Here is a 10,258-nt window from a genome sequence, read left to right as displayed (position 1 = left end):
TTTTGTTTAAGTGGATGTTGCCTGGACTAGAAGGCCTGAGGTGTAGATAAGCTGGACGGTAGTGGTCTGTTCCCATGGTAGGGGAGTCCAAAACCAAGAGGCGTTGACTTAGGGTGAGAGGGGAAAGATTTAAAAAGGCCCTGAGGGATAACTTCTTTCACACAGAGGGCAGTAAGTAGAGCGAATGTGCTGCCAAAAGCAATGGCAGGTGTAATAGCATCATTTACAAAGACCTTGGAGAGGTACCTAGAAGGACAGAACTCAATGGGATATATACTGAATACAGAAAAATTATATATGTAATCATCTCTCAGTTTCAATTAAAGATATTTCATCACCAAATAGACAATTTTTGTCTTACATCATTTATTAAAAGTCCCTTGTCAGGATTTTCACACACCTATCACTGACCTTTATAAAGGTTGCTAAGCGGGGAAGTCCACAGTCCTATGAAAGTAACATATCAGGATTCAGCTAAATACATAAAGATACGTTAGAAATAGCTGGTGAATAACTGTCTTCTCTACATCTTCCAGTACAGTTACCCAGCCCCGTGTAACGTAGGTACAGAGACCTGTTCTTCCTATGGGTATGGCTGCAATTTCATGACAATTTGCGAAATAATTACATTCCTACCACATGTCCTAGAAAATTATTGAGAACAAATGCTGTTGTAAGTAGAGAATAATTGCACCATATTAAGCAAGATGCATTTCACTTCTTCAGAGAAGGCATCTCTGAAGCGGTAAGTCCTTTAAAATAACATTATTTTTAATAGATAAAATCATTGTTAGGTCACATAGAGAGTGTGTTTAATTCCTGGGTCATTTTTTATGAAACATGTCAGTATGTATTTCATTTATTTCTGATTTGGAGCATAATTCCATGTTCATGTGTGAAAAATTATTTTCAGAGCTAATCACCAGTGAAGCTATGTCATCTATTTCACAACAGGAGTGTTATAACAGCCTGTATAATGTGTTCTAACATATGTGATCTTTCATTACACTGTGTATAGAGGTGATAATTACTTCCTATCCAGTAAATACCCCTGCCAGGAGTCTAATCTTTTGACACACTGTTAGTTTCTCAGGTCCCTTCTCTCTTCACCACACATTGTTTGTTCAAAATTTAAAGTAAATCGATTATCAAAGTGTATATATCTCACCACATACTACTCTGTGAATTGTTTTCTTAAGGGCGTTCAGAGTAGATACAAAGAAATATAATAGGATCAATGAAAAACCACGCACAAATGTGCAAAAGAAAATGAACTGTGTAAATACAAAATAATAATAATAAATAGAGAGATACATAAATAAACAAATAGATAAATAAATAAATATTGAGAATGACTTGTAGAGTCCTTGAAAGTGAGTCCATAGGTTGTGTGATTAGTTCAATGTTGAGGTAAGTGAAGTCATCCATGTTGGTTCACGAGCCTGATGCTTGTAGAATAATAACTGTTCCTCAATCTGGTGGTGTAGGACCTAGGGCTTGTGTATCATCTTCTCAATTGCAGCAGTGAGAATGGAGCATGGACTGGAAAGAGAGGGTCTTTGATGACAAATGCTTTATTTTGGCAGTGCTCCTTATGGATATGCTCAATAGTGGGAAGGACTTTTCTTGTGATGGACTGGGCTGTACCCACTAATTTTGTTGGCTTTTCCAGTCATGGGTATTGGTGTTTCCATACCAGGCTGTGATACAACCACTGAGGATACTCTCCACTGTGAATCTATGGAAGTGTTTCGATGTTTTGGATGACATGCCATATCTGCACAAACTTCTAAGAAAGTAGAGGTGCTGCTGTGTCTTCTTTGAAATGACACTTGTGTGCTAGTCCCAGGACAGACTCTTTGAAATGATAATGCCAAGGAATTTAAAGTTACTGACCCTCATCTCCTTCGATCACCCAGCTCCTCCTCACTTCAATCAATGAAGATTGACTCATGGACATCCGGTTTCCTAGATGTAGTATGCAATTTATTGACAATTTCTCCCAATCTCTGATTTCTGTCATCCATCCTTCTCTTCTGAACATTTCCATGAGATTGTCAGACATTCATTAGATTTGGTATGCATCTACAGCCAAGGATATGCAGGAGGAAGGGTCACATTGACATGAATTGGAGCTACGGATTCCAACAGCTCCCTGAGAAGTGGTGTCACATTGAGAGTCAAAGGTCAAAGTGGAGAGAGCAAAACAGTGAGGTTTGTGAAGAGGATGAGTTTAATAGAGAGAGTGAAGCAGGAGTTCAAACAAAGGAGAAAAGAGAAAGGAGAGGTATAGTGATGGAAACACCACTGTGGCAAACAGCAAGCACCAATGCATTCTGGAGAGTGTGCAGATAGAGGATTTCTGTTCTTCACCAGTCCATTATTGAGTCACAAAAGCATCAAGTGGAAGCTCCACTCACTTTCATCAAGGTTCAATGTTCAACATAAATTTATTATCAAAGTTCATACAGTACTGTGCAAAAATCATAGGTATGTGTAAAAATATTCTGTAAAGCGAAGATGTTTTCAGAAATAATGATATGAAAAGTTTCTACTTTTCAAAAATATTACTATAATGAGCAGTAAACAGTAAAAAATAACTAAATCAAATCAATATTTGGTGTGATCACCATTTGTCTTTAAAACTGCATCAATTCGCTTAGGTACACTGATGTGTAGTTTTATAAGAAAATCGACTGCTAGGGTGTTCCGAGCACCTTGGAGAACATACCACTGTTCTTCTGCAGACCTTGGCTATCTTCCTTGCTTCTGTCTCTCCAGGTAAACCTGGACAGCCTCGATGATGTTGAGATCAGGCTCTGTGGAGGCCATACCATCCTCAACCATATACAAAATCGAGGGTGCCTAAGACTTTTGGACAGGACTGTATTATTAGCTATGTATAGCTGGGGTGCTTAGGACCTTTGCACAGCACATGTATGTCACCATTTACAACCCTGAGATTTATTTTCTTGTAGGCATTCACAGCAAATACAGGGAAAGAAAAAAAAAACCCAAGCAATATAATAATAGTGAATAAATAAACATCAAGAACTTGGGATGAAGTGTCCTTGACAGCAGGTCCGTCCAAGGTTGTGGAACAGCTCAGGCGTTGAGGTGAGTGAAGTTAAGTGGAGCTATTCCCTCTGGTACCAAAGTCTGATGATTGAGGAGTAATAAATGTTCCTGAAACTAGTGGTGTGAGTCCTGAGGCTCCTTGATCAGTCCAACCTAATCTTTTCCCTATCATGGGAATAAACTTCAGAATTTGTACAACTATCAAACCGTGCCTCAGTTTTTACACATTTAATTCACTGAGCCACCATAATGACACTCTTTGCAAACTGTCTAATTGATCTCCTCCCAATTTTGTCTTAATTCATTCGTGGATTCAGGGAGTCATTGGCAAGGCCAGCTTTTATTACCTATTCATGGTTGTCCTTGAAGAGTTAGTGGTGAGATACCTGCTTCAGCTGCTACAGGGCCAAAATCCTCTTCAATCTTCACAGCAGTTTTGGAATGTCAATTCTAGGATGTTGAAGGATTAAGACTCTGTGTAAGCTGGTTGGAGCCAATGGTTAGTGGTATTCTAATACACTCTTGGCGGTAAACATGCTGAGTCAATTGGATGAGTAATTCCAGTACATTTTGTCGATGACACACACTGAAGCCACAGTGGACTGGATGAATAGTCAGGGTGGCTGATGGGCTTTCAGTCAAGTTAGTCAACTAAATATCCTGGATAGATAGATACATACTTTATTGATCCCAAGGGAAATTACAGTGTCACAGTACCATTACAAGCCCACAAATATACAATATTAGAAGAGAAGTAAGAAGAATAAATAAAAAAAAGTAAGTTACCATGAACAGTCTAAAGAGGAGGGGTCATCACTTCCCTGGTAAAGTTGACTCATTATAGAGCCTTATTGCTGAGGGTAATAATAACCTCATATAGCGTTCTTCGGAGGAGCGTAGTTGTCAAGTTGCTTGCAACTTATTGATGCTTCTCTCATCTGGGCAGGTGGAAATATTCCTTCATGGCCCTGACTTGAGCCTTGCAGATACTGAACTGACCATGGCGGGTAAAGAAGTAAGGTACTCACTGCAGGAGATCCAACCTCTGATTTTTTACATAGCTGGCCAACCTGAGCTGGTCAATGTTGGGATGTTCATGGTGGGGGACTATGTGAGGGAAATTCAAGAGAAGGTGGTTAGACCTCCTCTGGTTGGAGATAGTCATTGAATGGCACTTATATGTGGTACAGGAGTCGTCAGTCCTTCACCACCAGGTTCAGGAGCAGTTATTACCCTTTTTCAATTTCCACCTTGAACAAGTCCAAAAACAAGACATCCACGAACTCCCTCATCGAGTTCCACTACGCTGATAACAACAGTGTTGCAGCTCTTTCAAAAAAAAATACCTACAACAGATTCTGACTGCCTTCAACCATGCATACACAAAACTTGGACTTACCATCAATTCCAAGAGACTCAGATCATCTACCAACCATCACCAACTGAGGCAAATCAGATAGAACTATCAATTCAACTTGGCAAAATAACTCTGGAAAACGTTGACCACTTTCCATACCTTGGAAGTCACCTCTCCTCTAATGTTGACCTTAATGACGAGATCCAACATTGTCTTAAATGTGCTGGAACAGCTTTTGGATGTCTCCAACTGAGAGTCTTTCATGATCATGACATCCGAACAGACATCAAAATGTTAGTGTACAAAGCAGTGGTAATCCCAATGCTCCTGTGTGCAACAGAAACCTGGACAATATCCCAACGACATCTGAAGGCACTTGAAAAGCTCCATCAATGCTGTCTTCGAAACATCTTAAATATCAGCTGGGAAGATAGAAGAACCAACGTCAACATGCTAAATGAGCAAAAACAACGAGCATTGAAGCCTATATCAAGAACCAACTAAGATGGAGCAGTCACGTTGTTCAGATGAAAGACGAACAAAACAAATCTTCTACTCCCAGCTTAAAGAAGGCAAACGTAAAAGAGGCGGACAACAGAAGAGATTCAAAGACATCTTAAAAGCCAACATGAAGAAATGTAACATTGACATCAACAATTGGGAAACCAATGCCAAGGACAGGAATCTCTGGCAAGCCATCATCCGAGAAGGAACAGCAACTTTCAAAGCCAATTAGAATTAGAAGAAAAGAGAAGAAAATGGAAAGAGAGGCAGCAACAAACGAAGCCCGATCTGCCATCTGGAACTACCTGTCCTGAATGCCGAAGAACTTTCAAGATTGGACTCATAAGCCACTTGAAAGCCCATAAATAGATCAACAGAACGAAGACCATCATTCTCGACCTCGAGAGATTGCCACGAATGTCACTCTTCTCAACTCTGAATTGATTCCACAAACCATAATCACTTTCAAGCACTCAACAATTAATGTTCTCAATATTATTTATTTTCTTTTTTTTGTTTGCACAGTTTGTTGTCTTTTTGCACATTGGTTGTTTGTTAATCTTTGTGTATTGCTGCTCATTGATACTATTGTATTTCCCTTTCCACCCTGAATGCCTGGAAGAAAAGCTTGTGGTAGTATATGGTGACACATAAGTATTTTGTTAGTAAATTTACCGTAGATTTCGCACTACAGAGCGCACCTGATTAAAAGCTGCTGGCTCTAATTTTAGAAAGAAAATCAATTTTGTACTTGTACAAGCCGCACCGGATTTTAGGCCGCACCGGATTTTCGGCCGCAGGTGTCCCACGTTGTAATATGAGATATTTACACAGAAAGATATTACACGTGAGGATTTTTTAACTTTTAATTAAATCCATATGGTAACATAAACAAATACATATTGCAAATGCTTTTTTTCGAACCGTGCCTGTAACGCGACTACTTTTAAATATACATACGTATCGGTAACACACAAATTACGTTGGGTATACTTTTTTACTGAACAACATTCCAATATCTCCTAACGACTGGTAAAAATATATATATACTGCAGCCTACCAGGAAAAGTTATTGATCGCCTTTAACTTAAAAGCAGCGTTCGCTCGGGTCTAATGCCGCTCGCCCCCCACCTTCCCGTTTATCGCAAACCGGTATTTCCCACAAGACGCGGCGAAACCGGATGTGACGTCATAGCATCCCGGGATGTAGTACAGAAAACAAATATACTTAAAACACTTCTAACTTTAACTAGAAAATACTAACAAATGAATTACTAAGCGAAAATATTATAAACTAAATAACTGCCATAAAGGCAGCACAATGCTTTTCTTCGAGTGTTTTCCATGTTGATGAGGTTGAGTACAAATGACTGATTTACAATAATTTAATTGTGAAAGTGCACTTGATTTATCGTACAATTTCATTGGACCTCTGTGAACTACTCATCAATTTTATTGGTCTACTGTTACGAGGCAAAATGTTTTTGGCGGCATGAAAAAAAATCATGCATTAGCCGCACCGTAGTAAAGGCCGCAGTGTTCAAAGCTGTTCAAAATGTGGGAAAAAAGTAGCGGCTTATAATCCGACATCTACGGTACTTAGAGTTTTGAACTAATGTTATTAGGCATGTATCAACCAAGGCCTTGATATTGATTAGGCTATGCTGCAGCCAGACATTGACTTTGTTGTGGAATTGTGAATAGAATTGAATGATGTGACATCATTTGCAAACATGACCATTTCTGAATTATGGTGGAAGGAAGATCATTGTTGAAGTAGCTGAATATGTTTGGGCCCAGGACACTGTATGAGGAACACTTTCAGTTACTCCACGAAGCTGGAAAGATTGACCTCTGACATCCACAGACACTTTCCTGATGTATATGATTCCAGTACTTAAATTGGAATTTGGATTCCATAAGCATCAAAGGCTTTTGAGAATCCATCTTGTTCTTTAATTTCCACTAAAATATGGAAAATCAGACAACAGTCATGCTAAACAAAAAGGTGGAGTATTAAGAATGCTACAAGAACAGCAAAACCTATGTGTGCTCTTTCATAAATCTATGGAGATGCTTGGACCTGTTGATAAGTTTGCTGTTAAAAACTTAGGGGCTTCTGGTTTATAAACAGGGGCATAAGAGAACAAAACTAAAGTAGAGGATAAAAAACCTTTTAAGCATCAGGCTAGACCTTCCTGAATACTAAGTATAGTTCCAGGCCTTAAGAAAGATGTTTGGACTCAGTGAGGATGCAGGGAAGATTGGAAATGCATTTAAGGTGAGGGATTTCTGCTGTGTGAGAATAATTGACCTAGACTGAGAAAAGATAAAACTGAGACTACACCTTTTAGATTCTCTGAAAAGATTCAAAAGATGCTGGTCATGAGAAAGGGTGGGATTGTTCTCCTTGGAGCAGAGAAGTTAAGATTTGTAGAAATGATGCATACATTAAAAGATTTGGAGAGATCAAATAAAAAGGAACAGTTTCCTCAGGAAAGAAGGCCAGTGACTGGAGACCACATATCTAAAATAGGTAATAACTGAATAAAAAAAAAATTAATTGCAGAGAGAAATGTGTGATTTGGAATAATTTGCCAGGCAGGGTGATTGAAGAAAATGTAAAGAAAATTGGATATTTATTTGAAAAAGAACATTATAATTAAGTGGAACTGGGCAGATATATCTTTCAATTATGCGGAACAGACACAATGGAACAAATAAACTCCACTAGAACATTAAAGTTCCACATGCTGCCATGTTGCCCGGGGAGCGGGGCTTGTCGAGGCCGATGCGCTCCAATGTGGGCGGTGTGGCGCAGCGTGCAGGCGGGAGTCGGTGCTCCCCCCTCAGTGTTTACTGGGCAGGAGATGGGCTCTATTGTGGTCGACCAAAGATTTCGGTGGGCTGATGGGCCTAGACTATATGCATGTATATTTGTGTGGTTGCTTTTTACTGCTATTCTAAATGGGTTTGTTGACATGTATGTGCAAGGACTGGGCCTCAGGCTGCGGTGTTTCCTGAGGGGGGGGGGGGATGTCATCTCAGGCGGATTGGCTCAGCATCCAGACTGGACTTGGTGCTGACCACCCCCCCCCCCCCCCACCCTGTGTTCACTTGGCTGGAGACGGAGCTATTGTGTCGACTGTGGATTGATAGCGTGATAGCGTGAATTTCGGTCTCTTTCATTGCATGATTGTGATACCATTTGTACTTACTATCTTGTGTGTGCTTTATGCTGTGTGTGACTGTTGGTGCTGTGTTTTGCTCCTTGACCTCAGAGTAACGCTGTTTCATTTGGCTGTATTCATGAGTATTCACGTATGGTTGAATGATAATTAACCTTGAATTGAATTGCTTTGAATTGAATGTGTGACAATGGAAAAGAGAAAGAGAAACTATTGACATTTGCTCAATGGTGTCATTTGTATGTCTGTGCCTGAAAAAGGTCCAGCAATATCATAAAATATCCCACCTGTGGTTGGACTGTATGTCCCACTCCCATCAGGGAGGAGGCTATATTGCATCCACGTCAGGACCACTAGACTCAAAACCAGTTACTCCCCCAAGAGGTCAGTGGGACTAACAGAAAAATGGTTTTTATATATATATATAATATGTTCATTGTGTTATGTTCTTTATACTTAGTGTGCATTTATGCTACATCAGATCTGGAGTAACAACCAGCTTGTTCTCTTTTACACTCGTGTACTGAAGAATGACAATAAACAATCTTGAATCTTGACACAATTCTACGCGTTGAGAATGACGAATGATTTAGATGTAAGTAACTTCTTTGAGTTTAGCAACATGAATAAGTCTAGGATTCAGATACATAAACGGACAAGTTTGTACAAAGCTGAGAGAATAGCACTTTCTGCACCCCTCCCCCAACCCCACCAACAGATGTGCAGAGCAGCTTATCACGGAAGGAAGTTTTGAGGTTGAACAACACTTTTTGGAAAGGATCTGTGCCAATATTTGCAGGATAGGATGATCAATGTTTCTCAGTAAATGCACCATTTACTGTAATGTCAGCAGGTTCTGCTGCTTCCCTCTTGAACGATTTGATTTGACCTCTCAGATGATTCTCACCTGCTCTCTTCCTTTGTGTTTTTCAAAGAATATCATCAACTGAATTGTTTTTCTCATCTTTAGAGCCCTGTTTCAAATAATTTCAATAAAGTTCCTTTGAGAGCTGGGTTTTCATTGTGTCTTAAATTCACAGTTCATTTCTCTCCCTCACCTTCCATAGGAATATTACGTTATCTCATAGATAATACATATAAAATTCTGAATCCATTAGTTCTGTTCAATTATGCATTTACTTAAAGTTACTCTGGGCATCATACTAATGTAAAGAGTACCTTAAAAACCAACACAACGCCACCTCTCTTCTGACTGGGCACATCATGGTCTTGAGACTTGCACTGAGCTGATCAATTTGAGGTAAACTCCCTTTTCTGTGGCTGTATCATCGTTTCAATGCATGGCATTTCAGCTTATCTCAGTACCATTTTGTTTCAACTGTCAATATTTAAAGCAATTGTTGCCTTGATAACAGCATCTCATCACAATCCTTTTCTGTGTCTTCTCCACCCTTGCCCTCCAGGTAGTTTGTCTCCCACCATTCCCAGTTCCAAACAAATGTCCGTGCCCTAAGTGATGACTCTGTTTCTCTCCCTACGGATGTTGCCTGACCTTATGGATGTTTCTAGCACTCTTGATCTTGTTTCTGAATTCCAGCTTGTTTACTTTTTGCTCTGAGGATTATTATTATTTTGACTAAATCCCCCTTGAGTACACGTAGCTAGATATAATTCACCTCAAAGAATTGGTATTTTGTTTCTAGCAGCAGAAGGTAAAGCAGCTTGGGCAATTGGCACAAAATGCTGCAACTCAGCAAGTCTGGCAGCAACTGTGGAGGGGAACAAACAGGTGGCCTTTTGGTCTGAGACCCTTCATCAGGACTGGAAAGGAAGCAACTCAGGTTTGAAAAAGGATCAGGTGCTCTCCCGACGTACACGACAAATAAACTCTTTTCAGGCTTCCAGCCAGAACAAGTATCCACTATAACTGATGTTTCGATGACAAACTCTGACAAAGATGGTAGTGTTTGTCATTGAAACATTGATTATAATCAGTATCTGCACCCGGCTGGAAGCCTGAGAAGAATGTTTTCATCTTGGGTTTGTCCATATATTAAAATGAAGATTAATGAGCAGATACTACTACCTATAAATGACTATCATGAACTCTTGTCCTTGCCCTTGATAAAAACTCTTGTTTTTGTGCAAGGGAGTCATCTTCTTTAACCAT

The 10,258-nt window shown here is 39.7% G+C and overlaps 1 long non-coding RNA gene across 1 annotated transcript in view; it reads left to right on the top strand.

Moving 5' to 3' along the window:
- The first annotated feature begins 708 nt into the window (after positions 1-708).
- Positions 709-10,258, top strand: part of LOC140735179 (uncharacterized) — a 78,610-nt gene continuing 69,060 nt past the window's right edge. The window contains exon 1 of the long non-coding RNA XR_012100711.1: positions 709-745. This is a non-coding gene — a long non-coding RNA (uncharacterized lncRNA). The remainder of the gene's footprint in view (positions 746-10,258) is intronic.

The sequence above is a fragment of the Hemitrygon akajei genome, chromosome 11, assembly GCF_048418815.1.
Source record: "Hemitrygon akajei chromosome 11, sHemAka1.3, whole genome shotgun sequence".
NCBI lineage: Eukaryota > Metazoa > Chordata > Chondrichthyes > Myliobatiformes > Dasyatidae > Hemitrygon > Hemitrygon akajei.
This window is presented reverse-complemented; position numbering and strand designations above follow the sequence as displayed.